This window comes from Perna viridis, chromosome 14 (assembly GCF_037379345.1).
Source record: "Perna viridis isolate PV_CMFRI_1.1 ecotype Kerala chromosome 14, ASM3737934v1, whole genome shotgun sequence".
In the NCBI taxonomy this organism is placed as follows: Eukaryota; Metazoa; Mollusca; class Bivalvia; order Mytilida; family Mytilidae; genus Perna; species Perna viridis.
The window spans coordinates 5,780,334-5,807,482 of NC_142458.1; the positions used below are offsets into that span (position 1 = coordinate 5,780,334).

General features: G+C 32.1%; 1 long non-coding RNA gene across 1 annotated transcript; it reads right to left on the reverse strand.

Annotated features, from left to right (window-relative positions):
• Positions 1–7,439: 7,439 nt before the first annotated feature.
• Positions 7,440–8,924, reverse strand: LOC148597902 (uncharacterized). Its single transcript, XR_015918765.1, has 2 exons — positions 8,307–8,924; positions 7,440–7,536 (listed from the first exon to the last, which is right to left on the reverse strand). It is a non-coding gene; the product is annotated as an uncharacterized LOC148597902 (long non-coding RNA).
• Positions 8,925–27,149: the final 18,225 nt, after the last annotated feature.

Below are 27,149 nucleotides of genomic sequence, written 5' to 3' on the forward strand. Positions count from 1 at the left end.
TTCAGGTAGGTCATTGCCATTTGCTATTTTTATTTCGTATCACTACGATTTATTACTTCGTGACCTTCATATATCTTTGGAAAAACTACATAAGTTATATTGTTATACTTCAAATAAAGAAAATAAATATTTTATGTCACTACAAGGTTACACGCAACTGGAATTGAATTAGGTTAGGTGACACAATTTACAACCTTCTTTTGTTCTGCACTGGTATGCGAAATGGAGATAAAGTTCTGTATTTGATTTAATTAGTAAATGCACGAATTCGCAAGTTACAATTCCATATTAATACACTTTGCTTCTATGTGATATATAATTCTTTAAACTGTTTTTACCATTTTTACAACTCAACTTGATAAATTGTACAGGTTTTCATGCGATATTTCATGTATTTGAAATGTATGATCTTCATTGGCCACAATAATAATTATCAAGCATTCAAATTTTTCATGGAGATGTTTGTTTTCATCTGCAAAACGTACTATATTCGGATGTTTATTGGGGTTTTAAATGTGTTGTATCATGCAGCTGATCATTTGGAGAATTATTGTTTACTTACAATACATCAATGTATATATATTATCATTAATATGAGCTTAGCTGCTTGCCAACACACATTTTCTCTTCTTTTGGTGTTGATAGATGTTTATTTAAATATTCAAATAATAGCGACATGGGCTTGATATGCCATATTTTTAACATGCATCAATGAAAATTGTATATATATTTAATGGGTCATAATTATTGTAACTGTTTTACCCATTCTACCGAGTGGCATATATTTATAGAAGTACAAAGGACTCGAGCGATACGATTAGAAGTTGCGTGCGTCTTTGTATCGGTATTAGGTCGAAATAATTATACTAAATTTAGGATTCAAAATGATTTCATAAATTTATATATATCATAATCAATGTTTCATAACAATGAAAAAACCACTTCTCAACATAGGTCTTATAACCATCGAAATTCAGAACTCTTTCAGCTTTTCTAAAGTTGGGTCAGGTCGAAGATTGACATTGAAGGTTGACATTAAATAAGGTTGACGGTGAAGGTTGACATCATCGGTTGGCTTATTCTTCTTATTATTATTAGGTAAATCAAGGTTGATCTTTCAACTTTCAAACTTCATTAAAGATGTAAATTCAGAAAAATAATAAACTATACCTCATAACTCCTCAAAGGACATTAATTCATATTCAACCTATCTGGGGTAATGGTGGTGTCTTAGTGACACGTAAGCAAATCTATCGGGACTTCCGGGGTAAGGTTGACTCAACCAGCTAGTCAACCAGCTAGATGATTAATTTACATATACATTGACCGTAGCAGGCTCAACTCCTCTGAGCATAATCTTGGCTGTGATATGGTGGACGGTTGATATTTTCTAGTCTGGAAACAAATAGATCTCAAGATCTGTTCTGCTCTTGCAGAACTGAGACAAACAGTATAAAGGAACTAGAAATGCAGCGTGCTATTATATAATTCATTAACCAATGAGGACGCGTATTTCGGAGAACAAGCGATGCCTTACACACTCCCGCAAAATTCAAGTACATAAAGCGCTCATCAAATAAACAATGACTGCTGTTGTAAACAACGGATTTCCAAATCCCAATTTGGATGATAATTAGCTATTTTTAAATATCCATAGTAAAATGAAATAAATTAGAGGTAAACGTATTTAATAAATAATATTATCTTTCATTCAATGTGGTCAACCAACCGGGAGTTCTAAGAGATTTTATTAACATTCCATACGATGTCACATTGTAAACCAATGCCGATTTCCGACATAAACAAATTATTAAGTTATCTAAAATTTACCTGCTTCTTAGCAAGTAAGACTTAGTTACACTTCTATAAGTATAAGACCCCTTGGTCGTTACAGTATTTATGTCTTAATCTTAATTATGTAACTATAGCTTTTCTCTAAGTATCCCTTAAATTGTTCTTTCTTAACTTTGTAAAATTTGTTAAATCTATATTTTTTTCGAAGACGTTCTACTCTTGTCACCTTCCCTGGTTGCGGGACTTGGTCGTGCATATCACATGTCAAAATCTGAATTATGTGAAAATCCCATGTCAGTACGATGGCTACACGCAACTAAAACATGTTAACAAGTCGGGTTAGGTGACCCTAGAAAAGAACACTTGACCAGTCAAAGTACCAATGGCAACCTGAGCAGAAAAAAATAAAATAAACGAAATAACATTATAAACAAAAGGAATAATAAATACATTGCATTGGTATGAAGCACTGTACTAATATTATGGACTCTTCTGACTATTACAAAACAAGCAAACGAACAAACAAACATCTAAAAGTATCGACACAGTAATACGTCTTCATATCTCTTAAATTGTGATTTTTTAACTGTCTTATATTAAAATCTTCGTTTTGGAAGCTTGCTATTTTGAGCCCTGCCTTGGTGTTGTGACATGCTTATTTATAGTGAATAACACATGTCAAAGTCTTTATCAGATAGAAATCCTATATCGCTCTACCAGCAACTAGAACAGATCAACAGAATAGGTTAGTAGCACTATCAACTAGAACAGATCAACAGAATAGGTTAGTAGCACTATCAACTAGAACAGATCAACAGAATAGGTTAGTAGCACTATCAACTAGAACAGATCAACAGAATAGGTTAGTAGCACTATCAACAATCTGTTACTGATATGATGTAATGTCGCAATATTATCTGAAACAAATATATACTTAATATCACAAGGTCAGATCACAAGGTCAGATCTGCATCAAATGCAATATCCCCGACAATAAATGTTTGTGGATTTCAGGAACATTGATGAGTTTTACATAATTACAATGGATTGGTGCAGAAATCAACAAAAATACGAACCTTTTTTGAATTAATGAAACGGACGATAATATTGGTCCTCGGGGAAAAAAAGAGGATGATCGAAACCATTCTCCAAGTACGGGTGCCTTGCAAGAAAAGAGGTGGAAATGATATGATTGTTACCAGTTTATACACGTTAAACATGTTGGCATCGACCTCAACGATAATAATATTATGATATGTAAAAAAATATAAATAAAATGACTGAATTTTCAATTCTGAACTGATATTATAGATACTAAAAGTTGTAAACGATTCGAACACACATGAAGATCATAAGATATTTTCTCATGTTATCTATTTTTAGACACGACATTCGATTTGCTTGTTTGACAGATGTACAAGTACATTGGAGGAAGTCTTTATTAGCGCAAACAGTCTCTTCAACATCGAGATTCAATTCAGCACGTTGTAATATCCGTAACTGCAGCATTGTGATACCAAATGCATGAATGAAATAATATGAAATGTCTAAATAGATCCCCTTTCCCGATATAAAACACCTCTATCACGATCTCGAGATCCACACAACTGCTGTCTTTTTTACTCATTTCATTTCATTTTATTGACAAAGAGGAAAAATTCTATGTTTACGGCTTATACAATGTACTGTAGTTTCATTTAAAGATACGATTCTAGTTACGTGTACCTTGGGGTACATTTGCACGTTCATATGTGTGGCGTATCAGATGAAGGTTCCAGGTTTGGTACCACAAGCGTATTGTACTTTTGTTTGATTTTGATTTTGTTTTTAATTTCGTTCTTTTTGTGCTTTTTTTGCCCAAATGAAGAAATGATGGCCTTGGTACTACGTACAAATTTTTTTGATCAGACCCTCAATAGTCTTTATTCTTGTAAACATTGTGCTAATGAGTTCAAACTGATTCATTATAAGAATTACAGTGTTTACTCGTCAATGCATTAACCACAGCATACATGTAACGTTTGTTGAGCTTAATATTGAAAGTGGTTAAAAACAAATTAAGAAAAGGTAGCACAAAAATAGTAAACTATTCCCAGCTGCTGAACGACATATTTGAGAATGTAAAAAAGAAATAGTGTTGCTATCTGTGTAAATAACGCACCTCAAGACCCATCGATTGGCCATTTTGACGATTTTTAAGTAACGAAATTGAAACCACATTGTAACCACATTTCCGATTTGATTTTGCTGTTATTGCAGGTATATCAATAAATTCAAAAAAGTTCTTGTTTGTATGCATGTAATTTTGCCGTTATACATTTGTCTATAGCCACGGTTTTACAACCTTTCACTGTGCATGTATATAGTATTCATCATTTGTTCATCTAGGGTTCTTCTTACATTTTATAAGGATTCTTATGAAACATTTAGAGATATATCATAACGTAATGCAATTGTGCACTTGCTACTAAAGTAACATACAACTGAAGGAAATTTAAATATCTGAATTTAAGTAAAACCATTTTGTATCATTTTTTTATTGAATTGATCTTGGCATTGCATTATTTGGAAACAAAAGATTTAAAGTCTACGTGTACAAAGTGAAAAACAAGGTATTCCATATAGACATTTTAGTTTACGGCGGCAATCATCTAATTAAGCAAGGTTTATGTGTAAATGTGTTAAATGTCACCAATAGATAAATTGTATGCATTTTAAAACAAGAAAGAAAAAAAAAAGAAAAAAAAAAACAGAAATAGATTGGATAAGATTTGATTGAATCTTGTCTTATATGTAGCTTAAGAATATGGCATCACATGCCCCAAAATGAACGAGTGGATTGAATAAAAATGTATCTCCAAGCAAAACTATAGAAGCAATGTTCCAGTATAATTTCATTACAGTCTACGTTTTGTAGCTTTGATCCTTTTGGTATTTTGAATATAATTATTCTGATATTATATAAAAGAAAGCCGAAGTGAGCAAATTCTTTTTAAACATTATAAAAGCGTAAGTCAAGTGTGAGACATTAATCATTTCAAAAATGGTAATATGAATTGAATAAACCCGAAAGATGGTGTTTAAACTGTAAAATTCTTTGCAGAGTAAAAAATCTACAGTCTTCGTCTTTATACAGATATATTGTTTGCATTCTTTGGATAATTGTTTACATTCTGAACCTTACAGTTTAATTGTATAGGTTGGTGATGCGGTGTACAATGGAATGATTGCTCGGATGGTGCAACCTAACTAAATATATGGTGTAGCTGAAGCGTTACTAAACTATATCAAGAAATAACGATACAACAAAGAATAGTTATAGGTAATCAAGAAATACAAGGGACAGCCTTATAGGGTTGTGGCTATTCTAGTAGTAGCGAAGTAAAACGTGACGTGCCGATAAAACGGGTCTCTTAAAAGATGAAGATGATACTGTTATGGTCATATTTTAATTGGATTATAACCAATCAGATTACTAAGCAGCTCTATATATATTGAGGCTTTATTATTGAGATTATGCAGACAGACGTCAAGTGACAGTTTGTTCCAGAGAATCTTTTTACATTGTCAATAAAATGGTAAAAGGTAATGATATATATAGAACATTCTTACGACGACCAACTTAATGCAAAATATAGTTTAGTCAAATCAAGCAATCATGTGTGGTAACGTACAAAAACCAAAGATCTTTCCACAATACAGTAAAAAAAACAAGTTACAGTAGCCCTATGTGTAAATTTGAGGAATCGTTTGTTTCAGAAAACATATTTACATTGTCAAGAAAGTGTCAAAAGTAAAGGTAGATGAAAAACCTTCTTGTTACGACCAACTTAATGCAAACAAAAATATAGTCAAATCAATCTCTCATGTATAGTAGAGCTACAAAAACCAAAAACATTTCCACAATACAGTAAAAAAAATCAGGTTACAATAGCCCTGTGTGTAGAATTTGAGACACAACAGCAACCACTTCATTGTACATAAAAGTGGATCTAAGAAAGGTGGTTGGATTGTCCAACACCCCTATTATTAGAGAATTATGTTTTTTTAACCACTATATCGGCAGGAGATAAGCTAAACCAATTGCTTAATCAAAAAAAGTACTTGCCATGAATATAATTGAAGCATCTGTGATTGTTGCAAGAAAAGTACAAAATATAAAGCTTTTGACAAAAAAAGTTATGACATTTAGCTTAATTTCTACAGACATCTATTTCTAAATAATACCATAAACTGCGCCACCAATTTTTGTGATAAATTAAACTACCAGGGGAGATAATTCTTCATCGCCAAATGTTGAATGTATTCATGAACTTATAGATGAATCGAAATTTTTAAATTTAAAAAAAAGATGACCTTTTTGTCATAAGAATACAACTGTTATGTCAAGTAAAGTCGTGTAATGCCATGTTATATTCATTGTCCGATTTTCTCTACTTTGAAAAAAAAAAAATGCTTTTCGCCATTTGTTTCAAATTTGCTTCTGCACTAAGTCATTCCGAACAAAACAGTTTTTGGCCGCTTATGTATGTTTCTGAACACTGTATACATACATATTTATGTGTCTGATTAACCTGGCCATTTTAGTACATTCGATACGAAAGAAGAATTCATTTGATTCTCCATCTTTGGAAATCGAATAATAAATGCATAACTGCTCAATAGCTTGTCGCTTCGGTGATTGTGCACAAAGTAGTGGAGGTATTGTTGTTAAAAAAATGACTATCGGTGTCTTCCCTAACTAAAAGAGATAGAGATATATCAGGGATTGTGACAAATTGTATAGGAATAAGTACTCCAGGGTTGGCAAATGAAACAGATATCCAAATTAGCTTTGGGATCTTACTAAGAACGATCGTGTTAAAAAACTGTTCGAACCCTGAGTGTAAGGGCAGATTTCATGGATCGACTACAGAACTCCTAGTGCATATCAGTGTATATTTAGTTGCGACCATAATGTGTATTTCTCTTCATTTTACGTAAACTGCTTTGTATGAATGCTATATTCACCCAATAAGTTAATTAATCCGGTGAATAAACTCACGGGCAATAGATTTCAAGTTGTTAGATATGGCATTTGTAGAATTAACATTAATTTGCTGCTCAAATGATCTTTATTGTATGACGTATGATGTATCGAGGTTTTCAATCCCGCATGGGAAGCATTGGGATCGATATTGCATCCAATGGGACATAACTTTGGTAGGTTCAAACTGGTTTGGAGCTTATATGTTAGTTTACTTTTAGCAGTTCCCTATTTTTTTCATGTCGGTAAGCAGTGAAAACAAAATGTAGGGGGTTGAATTCACTTCTAAGTATTTTACCGCCGCCGCCGCCACAAAAAAAATAAACTAAAGGCAAAAACAAAACGACATATACCAAGTGACTAACGCCTTGTTTGTTATCCTTAACTTTCTACACTGCGTTTGGTGTATTGGGAGAGGCAATTACTGTTCGTCCATCCCTCCAGGCTTTTGTTTTTATCATATGAGCAAAACTTTTTGTTAATAGTTCTTAATTATTTTGTTAATTGTATTACTTTACGTTTTTAACAAGACCTTAATTGAATTCAAACCTTTCAACACGATTTCTTCGTTTTTGATATAAGCCACAGAACAAAAATAAAGTACAATAAAATGCGAATATGTGTTTATGATTAACTTTATTTACAAAAACTATAATAAGATTTTCCAGTCAACTCCTGTCACCGTCATTCTTCCATATATCATCGTATGGAGTCTTCTGAAAATGACAAATTGTTGTGTTTTTATTTATGGAAATTTAGAATAATGTATGCTTTTAAAACTCGAACAATGATATTGCATGAGATTGACCTACTATCAGTATGATATATAAAGAGTATTTTAAGGATTTAAGTGTATAACGTGTATATAAAGAAGCAGATGAGAAATCGCGAATATTGTTTTAATTTTTTTTACATATGTCAGTTCCAGGGCAATATGAAAGTTGAATAATTTAGAGTACGGTTTATATATATAGCAGTACGTCATTATAAGTCATTAATAAACAAGTTTAAAATCCGTTTAATAAGATTTTATATTACATCTATGTATTTAACTTTGTACTGTCGTAATTCGTAACATAATAATTCATATATAAATATGTTGCTTTTTGCGTGTGGTACAAACAATATTTCTGAGACAAAGATCTAAAAAAGTTCATTTTTTCTATTCATTTCACGCAAACCATTAATTTGTAATCTAAATAATATAACATTTCATACAGATACATACAAGCCGTTATGAAATTCAGAAATTTGAAATCTAGGAACTAACAAAATTTTGACAAATCACAAAAAAAATATTTGTATATTCGTAGTTATTTACATGAAAAATAATGCATTAACTTCACATATTGTATAGACAATACCGGCACACTTTAATGAATCGCTATTTGCCACATATAATAAGATATGCCAAAAGCTTCCCAGAATGCAACTGCAATTATAAAACAACAAAGAAAAATGAATATCAAAAACCTCTATTAATTACCTTGTTTTCTTACATTTGCCTTAATGCAATGGATGATTGACAATCCTTTACAACTTCTATAACGGCTCCCATCACTAGGTGACTGACAACTTGTATGACCAATAAACAAACCCACAATAACAAGTATTAGAATCTTGCAATAAATCAAAATATTCATGTCTACTTCCTCTGAAAGGTACAATAACAAATGAAAGTCGATTTGCCACAATTTCATTTGAAAAGAATAAAAATAAGATGCGATGATAAACAGATTGCCTAGAGAATCATTACTTTCCTTAGAATATTAATTAATTACAAGGGGATTATAATTAACACATACAAATGTCATCCCCTCTGAACAATACTACAATGTAATGAAGCCCAAAAAAAGCAGGTAAATATGACACCAAAAATAATAATGCTAATAATAATTATTAAAAAAAAGAGAAAAAAAATATGAACAAAATATGAAAAAAAATGAATGATTTACAAATGACAATTTGGTATGTAAGTATAATTTACCTTATCTTTTTTTATAGTTATATGGTTAAAATGAGGCTGCTGGGAAGTGATTGCATTTAAATGTCTGCTTGCTCTTATTTCAGGTGCGTCATTGCCATGTGCTATTTTCAGTTTGTATTATTGACGTTTATTATTTGTTGGCCTCCTTTGGAAAAATACATAAGATATTTTGTTATATTTCAAATAAAGAAAATGAATAACTATGTCACTACGAAGGTTACACACAACTGGAATTGAATTAGGTTAGGTGATACAATTTACAACCTTCTTTTGTTCTGCGCTGGTATGCGAAATGGAGATAAAATTCTGTATTTTTTTTTAATTAGTAAATGCACAAAGCCAAATATGCAAGTTACAATTCCATATTAATACATTTTGCTCCTGTGTTAAGAAATGATTCTTTAAATCTGTTTTTACCATTTTTACTACTCAGCCTGAAAAACGATATTGCCTGCATTTGAAATGCATGATGAGGTTAGCAACAATAATAATTATCATGCATTCAAATCTTTGCTGGATATGTTTGTTTTCAACCACACAACTTGTACCATATTCGAGTGATTATTGGGATTAAACATGTGTTGTATCATGCATCTAATCATTTAGAGAATTATTGTTTACTTACAATACGCCAATGTATATATTATCACTAATATGAGCTTAGCTGTTTACCAACACACATTTTCTCTTCTTTTGGTATTGATAGATGTTTATTTAAGCATTCAAATAATTAGCGACATGGGTTTGATGCGCCGCATTTTCAACATGCTTCAGTGAACATTGTATACATGTTATGGGCATTAGTATTTATGTCCGATTCTTAATTACTTATCTATAGTTTTTTTTATTTTCGTATCCTTTAAATTGTCCTCTCTTAATCTTGTAAAAATTGTTAAATCTTATTTTTTTTGAAGACGTGCAAATTTTGTGACCTTTCCTGGTTCGGGATTGGGTTATTTATTGTGAATATCACATGTCAAAATCTGAATGGTATGAAAATCCCATGTCAGTACGACGCAACTGAAGCATAATAAAAACAAGGGTTAGGTGATTTAATTAACTACCTGCTATTGTTTTGCCGTGGTATATGAAATAGAGATATAAAACAATATATACTAAACATCATATTTTAAAATCCCTCCCTTTCTTGTATTATTTTCACTACCCATATAGATGATTCAATATTTGTTTGAGGATGTTAGTACTCGTTGTGTTATACACAATGCCAATTTACCAGAAATCCAGAAATGTTCATGACTCATCACCTTGAGTCCGTCGACCAATTACTCTATTTGGATTTCTTTATTCGTACGGCGTTTTATCTTGTTGAAATGTAGTCTGATCAATTGCAAGTCTAATAAGAATTGATGTAGACCCTCTGTCAAAACATGAATGATCCGAATTTATTCTGTTGGAAGCGGCATATTCCGTAAGGATGTGATTATATAACGCCGACGTATATTATCTATTGTAGTATCTCGGTCGATTCATCAGCGATTTTACTAATTCATCGTGCAAAAACAATAAAGTTAAATGTAATTAGAGTGCAAATAGCTCCATCCCTCATACAAAAAAAATTAAATCAGAGTATTTTTTATCCAAAGATACCTAAATTTTAGATGTAACACTCTTTCTGATTATATAAAAAGTTCTGTTAATTATTTCATAGATCAATGTTTTTCAGTGATTGTGACGTCATCAACATTTTTTACTGATTAATTCATTAAAGTTTGATACCAAAATTAAATTAAAGGTAATGACTGTAGAGAGGACAGGTAATTTGGCGTGCACAACGTGATTGAAGTTCTTTCCTCATAGACCGAAAAAAAAAATAACAGTCTATTCAAAACGGGTTTTCATTTTACTTTAATTCGGACTGTTCCAGAGCAATGGATTGTCCCCTCGGGGTTCATTTGTTCTATCTATGTTAAAATGGTTTCTCTTTGTTCAGATATAACAAATATTTATTAAAAAATAAAACTGGAAGTGATTTAGAGTAATCAGGGGAATAAAGGTTCTATCGGTAATCAACAGAATGTAATCCAGGGACAAAGTCTAGACAGGGAATCTGACATACAAAATAAAGAACATAAAGTAACGAAAATAATATAATCAAAGTAACGAAAGCTAATGAACAACTCGGATTCCACTTAAAACAGGTGCGCCGGTAGGTTAAGCCCCCTCTGCCTTTCTGAAAACACCTGACGAGTTACTCATACAAATTAAAATCCGGGGTAGACGAAAGAGGAAAGGAAAACCATGACACGTTGATCAACGTCATAATTATTATAAGTCTTATAGAATAGCTCAGTTTCCTCAGAAGGCTATTTTTATTATGAATTATTATCCTATGACAGAGGTGTAGTACAGCACATACACTAGAATGTAATCATGATTGATCGTTGTTTATTTTAATTCTACAAATTGATATCGCAACATCTAAACATGAATTTTATGACCTTTATCATATCTATTTCAATATCGTTTTCGTCTTTTCGTGTCACTGAAACTACGTTATTTTAATCATCAGCGTTGTATTTCAATGCATTTGGGTCGTTTGTGCCCTGGCTACGTGAGATAGGAATCTTTATTACACAGATATCCTAAAATGAATAAATATGTACCTTTACAAGATTTACTTATATGCAATTGTGTGATTTTCATAGCATTGGGTCACGAAACATGAACATAAAATATTCATGTTGATTTATACCACTTTTCGATGTTCAGTAGTCATTTTCACACGGTGTCCCAATAAATTGAAAAAAAAACACACCTTACCAATTATTTAAATGTGGATTCTAAACAAATTCGAAAGTTCTTTTTAGAGACATTCAGATCAAGACTATTATGAGAATATAATAGCATTGAAACCTATGATTTTTCAAAACTGTATACTTCTATTCCCAATACTTCTATTGTATTGCTGAAAGATTTTCAGCTAGTAACGAGCGCCTTAAAAAGTATATCATAATAATGGTATAGAAATAAGTATAAATATCACATTTACATTTCTAGACAGAAAACAATCAAGAATTTATTCAAAAGAAATAATACTTGAATGTAAAATGAAGACAAGAATATGTTTTGGAAACAGCAGTTCTTTCTTAAAATAAGTTAGGGTAAGACATAAATTGTATCATACCGCTTGGTCTATGATTGCAGGTAACAGTTGCGACTGGATTACCTATTTTACATTAGATATCGGCTTTATAAAAATTGTGCTTTTTTATTTTTTTTCTTCAAAACAGCCAGTGACATCAATGATATACAACACCAAAGTAAGTACCACTGAGGGGTCGTATCTACTACGACTATTGAAAAGGATTGTAATGTATCTGGGTACTAAACAATTATTGAACATTAAATAGCAAATAAATGGGAATTTTTACTAGATTTTCAATCCACCTCTCACTTGAAAACAAACACATAAAAAAGAAATAAAAAGGAATAAAATAAATTCTTCCTGATATCTTTTTTAAAAATAAACATTGTCACAATACAAAAACGAGTTATGCAAATCGGGGAGCAAAATATTTTGAGTAAGCTATTCGAACAACTCGTATACAATATTATAATTACATATTGCACAATTACAAAACAGAAATCCAATCATTTTTTATCATTTTATGGAGTAACTTAGTTCGTGTAAATTGATTTGTGTAAATATACCTAAAAAGAGCAGTTTTCCTATCGTTACTCTATACTTAAAGTCGGAGTGGGTCAGGCACCTTCCATCAAACACCCTGTATTCCGCATGAACCAATCACTACAACTTTCAATTATTAAGTTAAAATCTAGAGTGATGATGATGATTCACCATATTCAAATTACTATGATCCAAATATCATAATCCAGATATCATAATCTAAAATAATTGTTTAGGTGCAAATTTAATCTATCGATAAAACGAAAATGGTAATAGTGAATATTTGAAAGAGACAACAAACCAACCGGGATGAACAATGTCAGCCCAAGGCTACCGATGAGTCTTCGGAGATCGAGGAAGAAACCCTCCAACCACAGGACAGGCTGCAATTGGTCCCAAAACATAATACTTTAATACTTCAAGTATTTTACATTTGATACCCAATTGGTTTAAATATCAAACTCCAAATATAAAAAAACACTCTATATGTTCAAAAAAAACACTCCAAATGTAAAAAAAAAAACATTCGAAATAAGTATCACACGCAAAATGTCCTAAATATCCCAATATAAAAAAATCACATTCCAAATACCACAACCGAAAGATCATGATCCACATATAGTAACGCAAAATGTAAATCAAGGGAACCAATATTCTAGCGGGAAATCAAACGAATGTCATCCAGGGACAAATGCCAGACATGAGAAACTGACACATACAACAATAATTCAAAGTATTGTTTGTTTATGGTAACACGTAATTATTAGATAATTATAAAACAATTATAAAATGTATTTGATAAGAGATTATATAATTCTTTTAAAAACAGAAAACTTATCATATATGAATATGTGGTATTATGCCATATGTGTTGAAAAAAGTTGTTCTTGAAATGTAGATCGACCAATTTCATATTTTGTGTTCAGTTCACACAAACAATGCACATGTAATATGATTTTTTTTAACATTTCCATAGAAAAAATAGCAACGTTTATGAAATTGGCAAATTCCAAATCTATAGACTAAAACCTCTCCATTCAAATATGGTCCTTCTGGTCACGTCGTTACGGGAGATTTAACCATCATCGAAAACGAATCTCTGCGTAATATCCTTTCTAAAGGTCCCAAGTACCGTGAACCACGCTCCATAAATTGGAATTATAACTTTAAAGTTCTTATGGATGCCGTCGAAGACTATGCAAGAAAATTGATAAAACGAGAACAAGAAGACATTGATTCTCTGTCAGAGTGGTTAAAGGCCGTGAGATCTTTAATTTTGAAACGAATGAAAGTTTTAAGTAGGTCAATGAGTGCCAAGGCTACATCAGATTTTCAAGACCCCGATGTAACAAAAACATGGTCTACTATACATGACAAATATGTTGTCGTACCAGGAGACAAAGCCCAAAACAACATTGTTTTTGTCTGCAAAACGTTTTATATTCAATGTTTATTATCAGAGGTACATGTAGAAAATAATAGCAGTAATAAGACCTATACTGCTACCACTCTCTCTAAAGAAGAGTTTGTGGAAAACCATAAATCTGTGCTACACTCTTTTGGTCTCTCTACCAAGGACGACGTCTATGTACTGGATTCCTTAACTTCACAAGAATCCATACAAACAACGTTTCATAGCTGGGTCTGCAAAATGTACCAACAAACCTCTTTCAAAACTTTTAACTTCTATACTCACACCTGTCAAAGAGGGTCTGCAGTCCTACCACAACACTTGTTACTCCCGTAGTGGTATTAATTCCATGTGGATCCTGAAAAATTCGAAAGATCTTTTTGGAGACAATCAGTTCAAGACTATTATCTGAATATAATAGAATTAAAACCTAAGATTTTTCAAGACTATACTTCTATTCCCCATACTCAGTTAAAATCCCGAACATTATACATAGTTGTTTTTTCCAAAAAAGATGGTACACCTAGATATAAATATATAGTTCTTGGTAGAGATTCCTCATACTTTGTAAACAATAATTCCATATCATCTTCCAAATATACAGAGGAAGATGTTTACAAAATGATGGAATTTTTAATCGACAACATATTTGTCCAGTGTGGTGGACGTGTTTTTCAACAAACGGTCGGCCTTCCAATGGGAACAAATTGTGCTCCTTTACTTGCTGACCTTTTCCTTCACTTTTATGAGGCTGACTTTATAGCTGATCTGATCCGAAAAAAAATATCGTTTGGCTAGATCCTTCAATCTCAGTTCCCGCTATATAGATGATATATTATCTTTAAACAATCCTAATTTCGGGGATTTGATACATCGCATCTACCCAAAAGAACTTGAGATAAACGATACTACAGACACTGTGAAGTCAGCCTCATATCTTGACCTACACTTAGCATTCGACGGTCAAGGAAAACTATTAACCAAATAACCAAACTTTACGACAAACGTGATGACTTTTCATTCAGAATTGTCAATTTTCCTTTCATCTGTGGCAACATCCCTTCGTACCCTGCGTATGGAGTGTTCATATCACAACTCATACATTATGCCAGAGCTTGCCGAAACTACGCAGACGTTTTGTATCGCGCTGGAACTCCAACAAATAGGCATCTGGAACAGGTATATGTTGCTACAAGATTGAAGTCGTCACTACAGAAGTTTTATGGTCGTCATCATGAACTCGTGGATCGTTATGGTGTATCCATCAGCACCATGAAAACTGATTTATTCAACGAGTCATGGTTTTCCATTCCTCGTTTGTCTACCCCGGGCTTGACTTTTTTTATGAGCAACTCGACGGGTGTTTCTAGAAAAGCAGAGGACGCTTACCCTAGCGGCGCACCAGGTCCATGTTCCTAGTTTTTAGTGGAGTCCGAGTTGCTCATTTGCGTTTGTTACTTTGTATGTATGATTTTAATTACTTTATGTTATTTGTTGTGTGTGCCTGTTTTCCATGTCTGGTCTTTGTCCCTGGATTACATTCTTTTGATTACCGCTGTAACCTTGCTTCCTCGATTACTCTTACAAAAATTTACACTGAAACGATTTTGTCTTTATTTTTTTTTATTTGGTTCGATGAATTCAATGAAGCAAAGGATATGCACATAAATTTTGATCCAAAAATAATTATGATAAAACTAATAATCCAAAATGAATGATTACTAAAAATGAAAAAAAATATGAATGATTTACCAGATTTAGTATGCATGTTTAATTCACCTTGTAATATATATTTCTCTGAGGAATATATACGTTTCAAATGAGGTTGCTGGCACATAATCATATTTTAAATACCTGCTTGCTTTTGTGGCAGGTGTGACATTGTTATGTGCTATTTTCATTTCTTATCATTTACATGTATTATTTCTTGACCTCTTTTGTTTTTCTTTTCAAATGCGGATATATGTCATAGTGTTTTATTGAGAAAACAAATATCAGATAAGGTTACGTATCTTTTTTTTAATTAGTGAATACACGCAACAATATTTGCAAGTAACTTTCAATTTTTAACTCAATACACTGTGCTTCTATGTCAAGAAAACCTTCTTTAGATTATTTCTTACCATTATTACAACTCAGTCTAAATATTAACATATTTTTCATGCGAAATTGCATATATTAGAATTGCATGATCTGGTGAACAACAATAATAATTAAGCTTTCAAATGTTTCCTGGTGATACTACTTATACGATATTTGAATGTTGATTGGATTTAAAACATGTGTTGTACCATGCATCTAAACACTTAGAGAATTATCATTTTCTTATAATATGTCGACGTATTTATTACTGCAAAAGTGAGCTAAGCTCTTTACCGATACACGTTTTGTCTTTTATGAGTGATCCTAGATCATCATGTAATGCAGTTAGTTTATTTAAATTGAAATCCAGACAGTTCAATCGTAACTCAGTAGTGAGCAACATGGGTTTGATGCACCGCTTGCTTAACATGTTTTATCTTTGGTGAACATAGAATATAATGTAACAGGCCATTGGTATCTATATCCGAATCTTATTCACTAATCTATAAGTTTGTCTTCGTATCCCTTAAAATAGCCGTTTCTTAACCTTGTAGAATTTGCTTCCTTTTTGAAGACGTGTTACGGTTGTGACCTTCCATGGTTGCGGCACATGGTGTATGTCACATATAAACTGTAAATGACTACAAAAAAGAATATGATATATATAAAAAAAAACTCTCTTTGATATTTGTTTCAAATTTGCTTCCGCACTAAATCATTCCGCACAAAATATATTTTGGCCGTTTATGTATGTTTCGGCACACTGCATACGTATATACATCACTTTCCACAAAAATGCATATCTAAAGATGGAATGTAGTTTTTTATGAACTGCAGGTACAATTTAAATACCTTTGTTGGATACAATTCATGCTCATTCCTTGGATATGATTGTCGTTTGAATAATGTACTACACTTTGTAAAGATCTGGTTAACCTAGCTATATCGGTACATCCGATACGAAGAAGAGTTCATTTGATACTCCAAATCGGATAAAGGATGCATAACTGTTTAATTATTTGTCTCTATGGTGACTGTACACGAAGTAGTGGAGGTATTGCTGTTAAAAAATTAATGACGATCAACGAGATATATAAAGATATTTGTGACAAATTATATAGGACTAAATGCTTCTAATGTGACTCGTTTTTACATAAAAGTCTTTCGGCTGCATCAAATTATTGGCAAATGCAATAGATCTTTAAGTTCGTTTTGGGGTCTTATTAAGAACGATTGTGTTTACAAAATGTTTGAATTCTGAGTATAAGAGCAGATTTCATGGATCGATTACAGATCTCGTGGTGCATCTCATTGTATGTTAAGTTGCGACCAAAATGTGTATTTCTCTTCATTTTACGGAAACTGCTTTGTAGGCAAGCTATATTCACAAAATAAGTTAACTAATCCGCTACAAAGACTCATTGGTTGTAGATATAGATTTGATATTGATTTCAAATCGTTACAGATAGCAATTTATGGTATCAGCATTGATTCGCCAATAGGGTCTTTATTTCATGACGTATGATATTCCAAGGTTCTCAAATAGAGAATGGGAAGAATTGGAGTTGATAATTCATAGACGGGGGGGGGCATAATTGTTTGTAGGTTTAAACAGGCCTGGAGCTGGTAAATCAGTTAACAGATAGTTGTTCTTTGTTTGTACATTTTTTTGTAACTTGTAATCAGTGTCTGTAATTCGGTCTAACAAGGTAAAAATAACTTTCTGAACTGATTTGTAAGTGTGTTTTATTTTGTAATACTTTTCCATAGTGGCCAGATCTGAAAATGGAAAAGGGGGTGGGTTGAATTTATGTCAATGTACTTTAACCCCGCCACAAATCATAAACAAAAAACCAAAACAAAAAAGACATATACCAAGTGACGTATGCTTTGTTTGTTATCCTAAACTTACGACTACAAAACGGTTGGTGTCTTGAGAGAGGCAATCACTGTCCGTCTATCGCTACAGGCTGTTGTTTTGATAATATGAGCACAACGTGTTTTGTGAATAGTTCTTAAATCATTTTGTTGATTGTTTATTTTACAAGTTTAATTAGATCTCAATTGAATTCAGAATCATTTTGAAAAAAAAAACGAAAGACATTTCAACATGCTTCCGTTGTTTTGTGTAAACAGTCCCTGAACCGATCTTAGCAACGATATGACGGATCGTTGACCGCGGACTGATTGATTGCTGACGGATCGATAAAAGACTACCGGTGACCCATCTGATTGCAGTTTGTTTTGTCAAACGACGAATGATGTTAAAAAGTTAAGGAAAGGAATAAAAGTGTTAATTGATGTTTAATTCTATTGCATTATGTAAATATCTGTAAAATTGACATGCTCAGTGGTCACTCAATACGATCAGCGGTCTTATCGATCGGTTTGACGGATCGATGACTAATCGGATTTTCTGTTGTACGGATCAATGTATCTATAGTAAGCCACAGACACTAAACACGTACAATAACAATACAATTATTTGTATATGACTCAACTTTATTTACTTAACCAGAATTTCAAAATTATGATAACATTTACTTGAGGACTCGGCTCTCCGTCTTTTTCCATACGTCATCGTATGGAATTATCTGAAAATAAAAAACGAATGTTTTTTTCAATTGATGAAAATTTAAAATTGAAAAATGATGTGTGATTTTCAAATCAGTCAATAGAAAACGATATTGAATTAGACTGTACTAATATCAGTTTACTAGATAACACAGATACAGAGTAGTTTCAAGAATTAAGTAAATATTCTAACATAAACACATCCAAGGAGAAATCGCTAATATTGTTTCACAACATTTTACATATATTAGTTCCAAAGATCAAACTATTATATACTAATTCAGAGCACTGTTTTTAAAGAAATATGTCATTATTAGACATTTATGAAAAAGTATAAAATACATTTACTAAGAGATTGCATGACTAATAATTATTCAAGTTTTACATGCCGTGTTTTTTAAAAGAAATAATCATATATAAATATGTTTAATGATGCTTTGCCATGTGGAACAAACGTTGCTTGTAAGATACAAGTCTGCAAATCTTCTTGTCGTTTGTTTATTTCACGCAAACCATGAATTCGTATTCTTAGAAATGTATCGTTTCCATAAACAAATGTCACTCAATTTGAATTCACAAATTCTACAAAAAACTGGTAATTTCATAGTTTAGATTAGAAGATGGAGTATTTAGAAATCATGTTTAGAACATGACATTCATGCAAACTTTGCTCAAAAAAAACCTCATATGCTTCATTTAAATTTGTATAATCTAAATTGTCTACATATGACTGCTCTAAGTCTCTTAAAAAATGCTCACTATAAAGAATTTGAAACTTCTATAAAATTGACTAGTTTTCACTTTAGGTGTAATTTCTACTTTGAATTGAAAGGCAATTAGATTGTGGACATCACTAGTCCTCTTCCAAAATTACATGTATTGCTAGAATTGATATGTCTATTTATAAGAAAAACATCTACCAAACTTGCGGTTGTCCCTTTACAAAAACAGGTAGGTTCTTTAATAAGGTTTGTAAGATCAAAAATATCACATAGGTCTTTCAGTGGTGAACACATTTCTATGTTTCGAATATAGCAGTTCAAATCTCCAAGTATCATGAAATTATCATAGTAACAATTAATTTTATCCATGTATTTTGTAAAGTCATTGGAGAAAACACTACCATTCATTGACGGTGGCTTATATGCACCACCAATATACCATTTTCTGTTATTAAGAATAAGTTATATACCTATTCACTCTATTTGCCCCAATTCAAGGTGTTTCTGTCTGTCACCAACAATGTCTGATCTTAGAATTATCAATTTTTGTTTCGGCAAGGTAAAGCATGTCAACGGTGTCTCGTTGAAAACAAAAAGTTCTTTTTTATGGCAAGTTTCATTTCTAAGGCTATTTCTGTTATGGTATGCACATAAATATTGCTTTGGGTGTTTTTCCTCATATCGAACATCTGTTGGAAAATGCCCTCATGTGTGCTCGTATCAATTGAGTCAGGGTCTTCATCTGATATATCGAAAGATCTTGCATGTGATGTATCTATGTCGGATGTTAAGTTGAGTGAGTTTATGCTGTTGGTACTCACATTAGCCAAGTCATTTGACAGGCACGGTGTTTTGGCCAGAAGAGAAAAAAACGAATTACTAAATTTTGGGAGGCGATCATCACATGTCTCACAAAAATATGGTTCAGATGTTCCGCCTAGTTCATTGTATGGCTCAAGTGATAATGATGTGCATTTTAAATGAACCCAGATGTCACAAAAATCGCATAGTAGCTCTTTTTGATTTGCCGTCACAGCTTTGAAACAGACATGGATATTTTATGGGCCCTGGATTTGCTTCTACATCCCTACTCATGATCAGTAGTTGTAAAAGATAAAAAGTTCTGAAGTGGACATCAAAATAATTTCCAAGTGCTTTTGTTAGAAATTGTAACAGACGACTTCCGGTTTAAAAGTCTGAATAAATTTCCTTATTTGAAATTGTGGAGAAGCTTCGTGAGGCGAAAACTGTAGTGTTTCGGTTCTCGTATTGTTCAAAGTTGCTCTCGTACATTGTAATTTCTCGTTCTTTTGATGAGAAAAGTGGAAAACCATAAAATAAGTAGGGCCAGTTGAAAAGTACGCATTTGAGCAAAACGTGTTTTGTTAATAGTTCTTAATCATTTTGTTAATTGCTTTACTTGACGTTTTTAACTACATCTTAATTGAATTCAGACCTTTCAACACGATTTCTTCGTTTTAGATATAAGCCACAGAAAAAAAATAAAGTACAATAACAATGCGAATATATGCATATGTTTCAACTTTATTTACTCAACCAAAAACTCAAAACTATAATAAGATTTTCCAGATAACTCAGCTGTCCGCCTTTTTTTCATGTATCGTCGTATGGAGTCTCCTTAAAATTAAAAATTGATGTTTGTCTATTGATGCAAATTTAAAATAAAAAAAAATATGGATGATTTTAAAATCTAACAATCAAAACAATATTGAATGAGATTGAACTAATATCAGTATGATATATACAGAGTATTTTCAAGAATGAAGTGTATTTGGTAGAAAGAGTAATTTACGGAACCTAGGTTATAACGGTAATCAAAAGAATGAAATCCAGGGACAAAGAACAGACATACACAACAAAGAACATAGAGTAACTAAAATCGTACATACAAAGTAACAGAAAACAATTGTGCAAGTTGGACTCCACAAAAAACTGGGAGGATGGACCAAGTGCTCCGGTAGGGTAAGCGTCCTCTGCTTTTCTAGAAACAACAGTTACTCACAAAAAGTCAAGTCCGAGACAGACGACAGAGGAAAGGAAAACTATGACCCGTTGAACAAATAAGTTTTTATGGTGCAGATGGATACACCGTAACGATCCACGGATTGATGATGACCGCCAGAAAACTTTTGTAGTGATGATTTAGAAACCTATTTATTAGAATTCTAGCGCAATACAAAAAGTCTGCGTAGTCTCGACAAGCTCTGGCCTAACGTATGAGTTGTGATATGAAGAGCCATTATTAAATAATTCGTCACATAATTAATCATACACAAATATGTTGTAAGATGTTTTGCGTGTGGTCTGAACGTTATTCAGTAGACAAAAAATTAAAAATGTTCATATTATCTATCCATTTCAAGAAAGCCATGAATTCGTATTCAAAATAATGTAACATTTCCATAGATACATATAAGCCTTTATGAAATTCAGAAATGTTTAATCTAGGAACTAACGAAATTTTGACATATCACAAAAAAAATATTCATAAAAATATTTGTAACATCGCAGTTATTTACATGATCAATGATGCATTAACTTCAAATCCAGTATAGAACATGCCGGCAAACTTTACTCAATCGCTAGTTTCCACATATAATAAAATATGCCATTTCGTCACAGATTTGAGAACGCAACTGCAGTAATAATGATAATAATAATAAAAAAAATGGTTATCAAAAATGTGTATTAATTACCATGTTTCCTTAAATTTGTCTTAATGCAGTGAATGATTGACAACCCTTTACAACCTCTATAATATCTCTCACTACCATATAACGGACAACTTGTCTGACCAATTAACGAAACCATAATAACAAGTATTGAAATATATAAAAATCTTCATGTCTACTTCCGCTGAAAGGTACAGTAACATATGAAAGTCGATTTGCCACAATTTCATTAGAAAAGTATAATTATAAGATGCGATGATAAACAGATTACCTATAAAAATGTCATCCTCTCTGAACAATACTACAATTTAATGAAGCCCAAAATAGGCATATAAATATGAAACCGAAAATAATAATGATGAGAATGATTATAAAAAATGAACAAAATATGAACATTTAAAAACAAATATGAATTATACGGTCAAAATGAGGCTGCTTGCAAGTGATTTTATTCAAATATTTGTTTGCTCTTATTTCAGGTGGGTCATTGCCATGTGCTATCTTCATTTCGTATCATTAACATGTATTATTTGGTGACCTCCTTTGGAAATAAATACATAAGTTGTATTGTTATATTTCAAATAAAGAAAATATCTTATGTCACAACGAAGGTTACACACAACTGGAATTGAATTAGGTTAGATGACACAATTTACAACCTTCTTTTGTTATGCTCTGGTATGCGAAATGGAGATAAAGTTCTGTATGTTTTTTAATTGGTAAATGCACGAAGCCAAATTTGCAAGTTACAATTCCATATTAATACACTATGCTTTTGTGTAAAGAAATGATTCTTTAAATCTGTTTTCACCATTTTTACAACTCAGCCTGATAAACTTGACAGGTTTTCATGCAATGTTGCATGTATTTGAAATGCATGATCAGGTTAGCAACAATAATGATTATCAAGATTTCAAATGTTTTTAGGCGACGTTTGTTTTCATCCACACACTAATACGATATTCGAGTGTTTATTGGGATTAAGCATGTGTTGTATCATGGATCTAATCACTTGGAGAGTTATTGTTTACTTACAATACATCAATGTATAATTATCACTAATATGAGCTTAGCTATTTACCAAAACGCATTTTCTCTTCTTTTGGTGTTGATAGATGTTTATTTAAATATTCAAATAATTAGCGTCACGAGTTTGATGCGCCGCATTTTTAACATGCTTAAGTGAATATTGTATATATGTTATGGGCCACTAGTATTTATGTCCGAAACTTCATTGCTTATCTGTAGATTTTGTTTTCGTATCCTTTAAATTGTCCCCTCTTAACTTTGTAAAATTTGTTAATTTTTTTTTTTTTTTTTATTTATTTATTTTTTTTTTTTGAAGACGTGAAACTCTTGTGACCTTCCTTGATTGCGGAATTTGGTTACTTATAGTGAATATCACATGTCAAAATCAGAATGATAAGAACATTCCATGTCAGTACGACCCAGCTGAAGTATAATAAAAACAAGGGTTAGGTGATTCAATTAACTACCTGCTATTGTTTTGCCCTGGTTTTTGAAATAAAGACATAAAACGATATATACTAAACATCATATTTTAAAATCTCTATCAGATTCAGTGTCATTTTTAGATACTTATAAAACAATTATAAAATTAAAAATGTATTAGATAAGAGATTATATAATTCCTTTGAAAGCAGAAAACAGAACTTATCATATATGAATATGTGGTATGATGCCATATGTGTTGAAAAAAAGTTGTTCTTGAAATGTAGATCGACCAATTTCATATATTCTCAAATCGGTTGAGTTTGACATGTATGTTTCTGAATTTCCCATTTGGCCTAATTCTAATTCTCAGTGTCCGCTATATAGATGACGTATTAAACAATCCTAATTCTGGATATTTGATACATACATTGCATATACTCCAAAGAACTTGTGTTACGAGAAAGGATATAACAGACACAAAGAAGTCAGCTTCATATCTTGACCTTCACGTAGAAATCGATTGTAAAGGAAAACTATTGACCACACTTTTTCATTCAGAATTGTCATATTTCATTTCATCTGTGGCAAAATCCAACTCATAAATTATGCAAGAGCTGGCCAAAACTATGCAGACTTTTGTCTCGCGTTAGAAGTCTAAGAGATATGCTTTTGGAACAGGGTTATGTTGCTACAAGATTGAAGTCATCATTAAAAACGTTTTATGGTCGTCATCATGAACTCGTGGATCGTTACGGTGTATGTATCTGCGTCATGAAAACTGATTTGTTCAATGTGTCATAGTTTCGTCTTTCGTCTACCACGGACGTTACTTTTTATGAGCTACTCGGGGGTGTTTCTAGAAAAGCAGAGGACGCTTACCCTACCGGTACACCTGGTCCTTGCTCCCAGTTTTTAGTTGAGTCCGAGTTGCTCATTTGCGTTTGTTACTTTGTGTGTATGATTTTAATTACTTTATGCTCTTTGTTGTGTGTGCCTGTTTTTCATGTCTGGTCTTTGTCCCTGGGTTAACTCTTTTGATTACCGCTGTAACCTTGCGTTCTTGATCACTCTTACAAAAACTTACACTTAAACGATTTTGTCGTTATTTATTTCTATTTAGTTCAATGAATTCAATGAAGCAGAGGATATGCACATAATTTTGGATCCAAAAATAATAATGATAAAACTAATAATCCAAAATGAATAATTACTAAAAATGAAAAAAATATATGAATGATTTACCAGATTTACAAATGACAATTTAGTATGCATGTTTAATTGACCTTGTAAGAAGTTTCTCTCTGATGAATATATACGTTTGAAATGAGGTTACTGGCACATAATCATATTTTAATTATCTGCTTGCTTTTGTAGTAGGTGTGACATTGTCATGTGCTATTTTCATTTCTTATCATTTACATGTATTATTTCTTGACCTCTTTTGTTTTTCTTTTCAAATGCGGATATATGTCATAGTGTTTTACCTTAAATTAAGAAAACAAATATCAGATAAGGTTACGTATCTTTTTTTTTAATCAGTGAATGCACGCAACAATATTTGCAAGTAACTTTCAATTTTTAACTCAATACACTGTGCTTCTATGTCAAGAAAACCTTCTTTGGATTATTTCTTACCATTATTATAACTCAGTCTAAATATTACCATATTTTTCATGCGAAATTGCATATATTAGAAATGCATGATCTGGTGAATAACAAAAATAATTATGCTTTTGAATGTTTCCTGGTGATACTACTTATGCGATATTTGAATGTTGATTGGAGTAAAAACATGTGTTGTACCATGCATCTAAACACTTAGAGAATTATCATTTTCTTATAATATGTCGACGTATTTATTACTGCAAAAGTGAGCTAAGCTCTTTACCGATACACGTTTTCTCTTTTATGAGTGATGATAGACTATCATTCAATGCAGTTACATTATTTACATTGAAACCCAGCCAGTTCAATCCCAACTCAATAGTGAGCCACATTGGTTTGATGCACCCCTTGCTTAACATGTGTTATCTTTTGTGAACATAGAATATAATGTAACAGACCTTGTAGAATATATTTCCTTTTTGGAAGACGTGTTACAGTTGTGGCATTCCCTGGTTGCGGGACATGGTGTATGTCACATATAAAATGTAAATAATTAGAAAAAAAGAATATAATATCAAAAAAAAAAAGAAAAAAAAAAGCTTTTCGATATTTGTTTCAAATTTCCTTCCGCACTAAGTCATTCCGCACAAAACATTTTTGACCGTTTATTTCTATTTCTGCACACTGCATACGTTACTTTCCACAAAAACGCATATTTATAGATGGAATGTAGTGTTCATTAACTGCAGGTACAATTTAAACACCTTTGTGCATTCCTTGGATATGACTGTCGTTTGAATAATGTACTACACTTTGTAAATGTTTGATAAACCTTGTCATTTCGGTACATTCGATACAAAAGAAGAGTTCATTTGATACTCCAAATCGGAAAAAGAATGCATAACTGCTTAATTATTTGTCTCTATGGTGACTGTACACCAAGTATTGGAGGTATTGCTGTTAAAAAAAAATAAATGACGATCGGTATCTTTTTTAATTCAACGAGATACATAAAGATTTTTGTGACAAATTATATAGGACTAAATGCTTCTAGTGTGACTCGTTTTTACATAAAAGTCTTTCGGCTGCATCAAATTTTTGGCAAATGCAACAGCTCTTTAAATTTGTTCTGGAGTCTTATCAAGAACGATTGTGTTTACAAAATGTTTGAATTTTGAGTATAAGAGCAGGTTTCATGGATCGATTACAGAACTCGTGGTGCATCTCACTGTATGTTTAGTTGCGACCAAAATGTGTATTTCTCTTCATTTTGTTGAAACTGCTTTGTAGGCATGCTATATTCACAAAATAAGTTGACTGATCCGCTAAATAGACTCATTGGATGTAGATATAGATTTGATATTGATTTCAAATCGTTAAAGATAGCATTTTCTGGTATCGGCATTGATTCGCCGATAGGGTCTTTATTTCATGACGTATGATATTCCAAGGTTCTCAATACAGCATGGGAAGAATTGGAACTGATAATACATAGAAGGGGGGGGCATAATTTTTTGTAGGTTCAAACAAGCCAGGAGCTGGTAAATCAGTTAACAGAGAGTTGGCCTGTTTTTGTACATTTTTTGTAACTTGTAATCGGTGTCTGTAATTCGTTCTAACAAGGGAATAATAACTTTCTGAACTGATTTGTAGGTGTGTTTCATTTTGTAATACTTTTCCATAGTGGCCAGATCTGAAAATGGAAAAGAGGGTGGGTTGAATTTATGTCAATGTACTTTAACCCGCCACAAATCATAAATAAAAAACCAAAACAAAAAGACATATACCAAGTGACGAATGCTTTGTTTGTTATCCTAAACTTACGACTACAAAACGGTTAGTGTCTTGAGAGAGGCAATCATTGTCCGTCCATCCCTTCAGGCTTTTGTCTTGATAATATGTGCACAACGTGTTTTGTGAATAGTTCTTAATCATTTTGTTGATTGTTTATTTTACAAGTTTAACTAGATCTTAATTGAATTCAGAATCATTTTGACAAAAATAAAAGACCTTTCAACATGCTTCCGTTGTTTTAAGTATACAGTCCCTGAACCAATCTTAGCAACGGTATGGAGGATCGTTGACCGCTGACTGATTGATTGCTGACGGATCGATAAAAGACATACTCAGTGGTCACCTAATACGATCAGC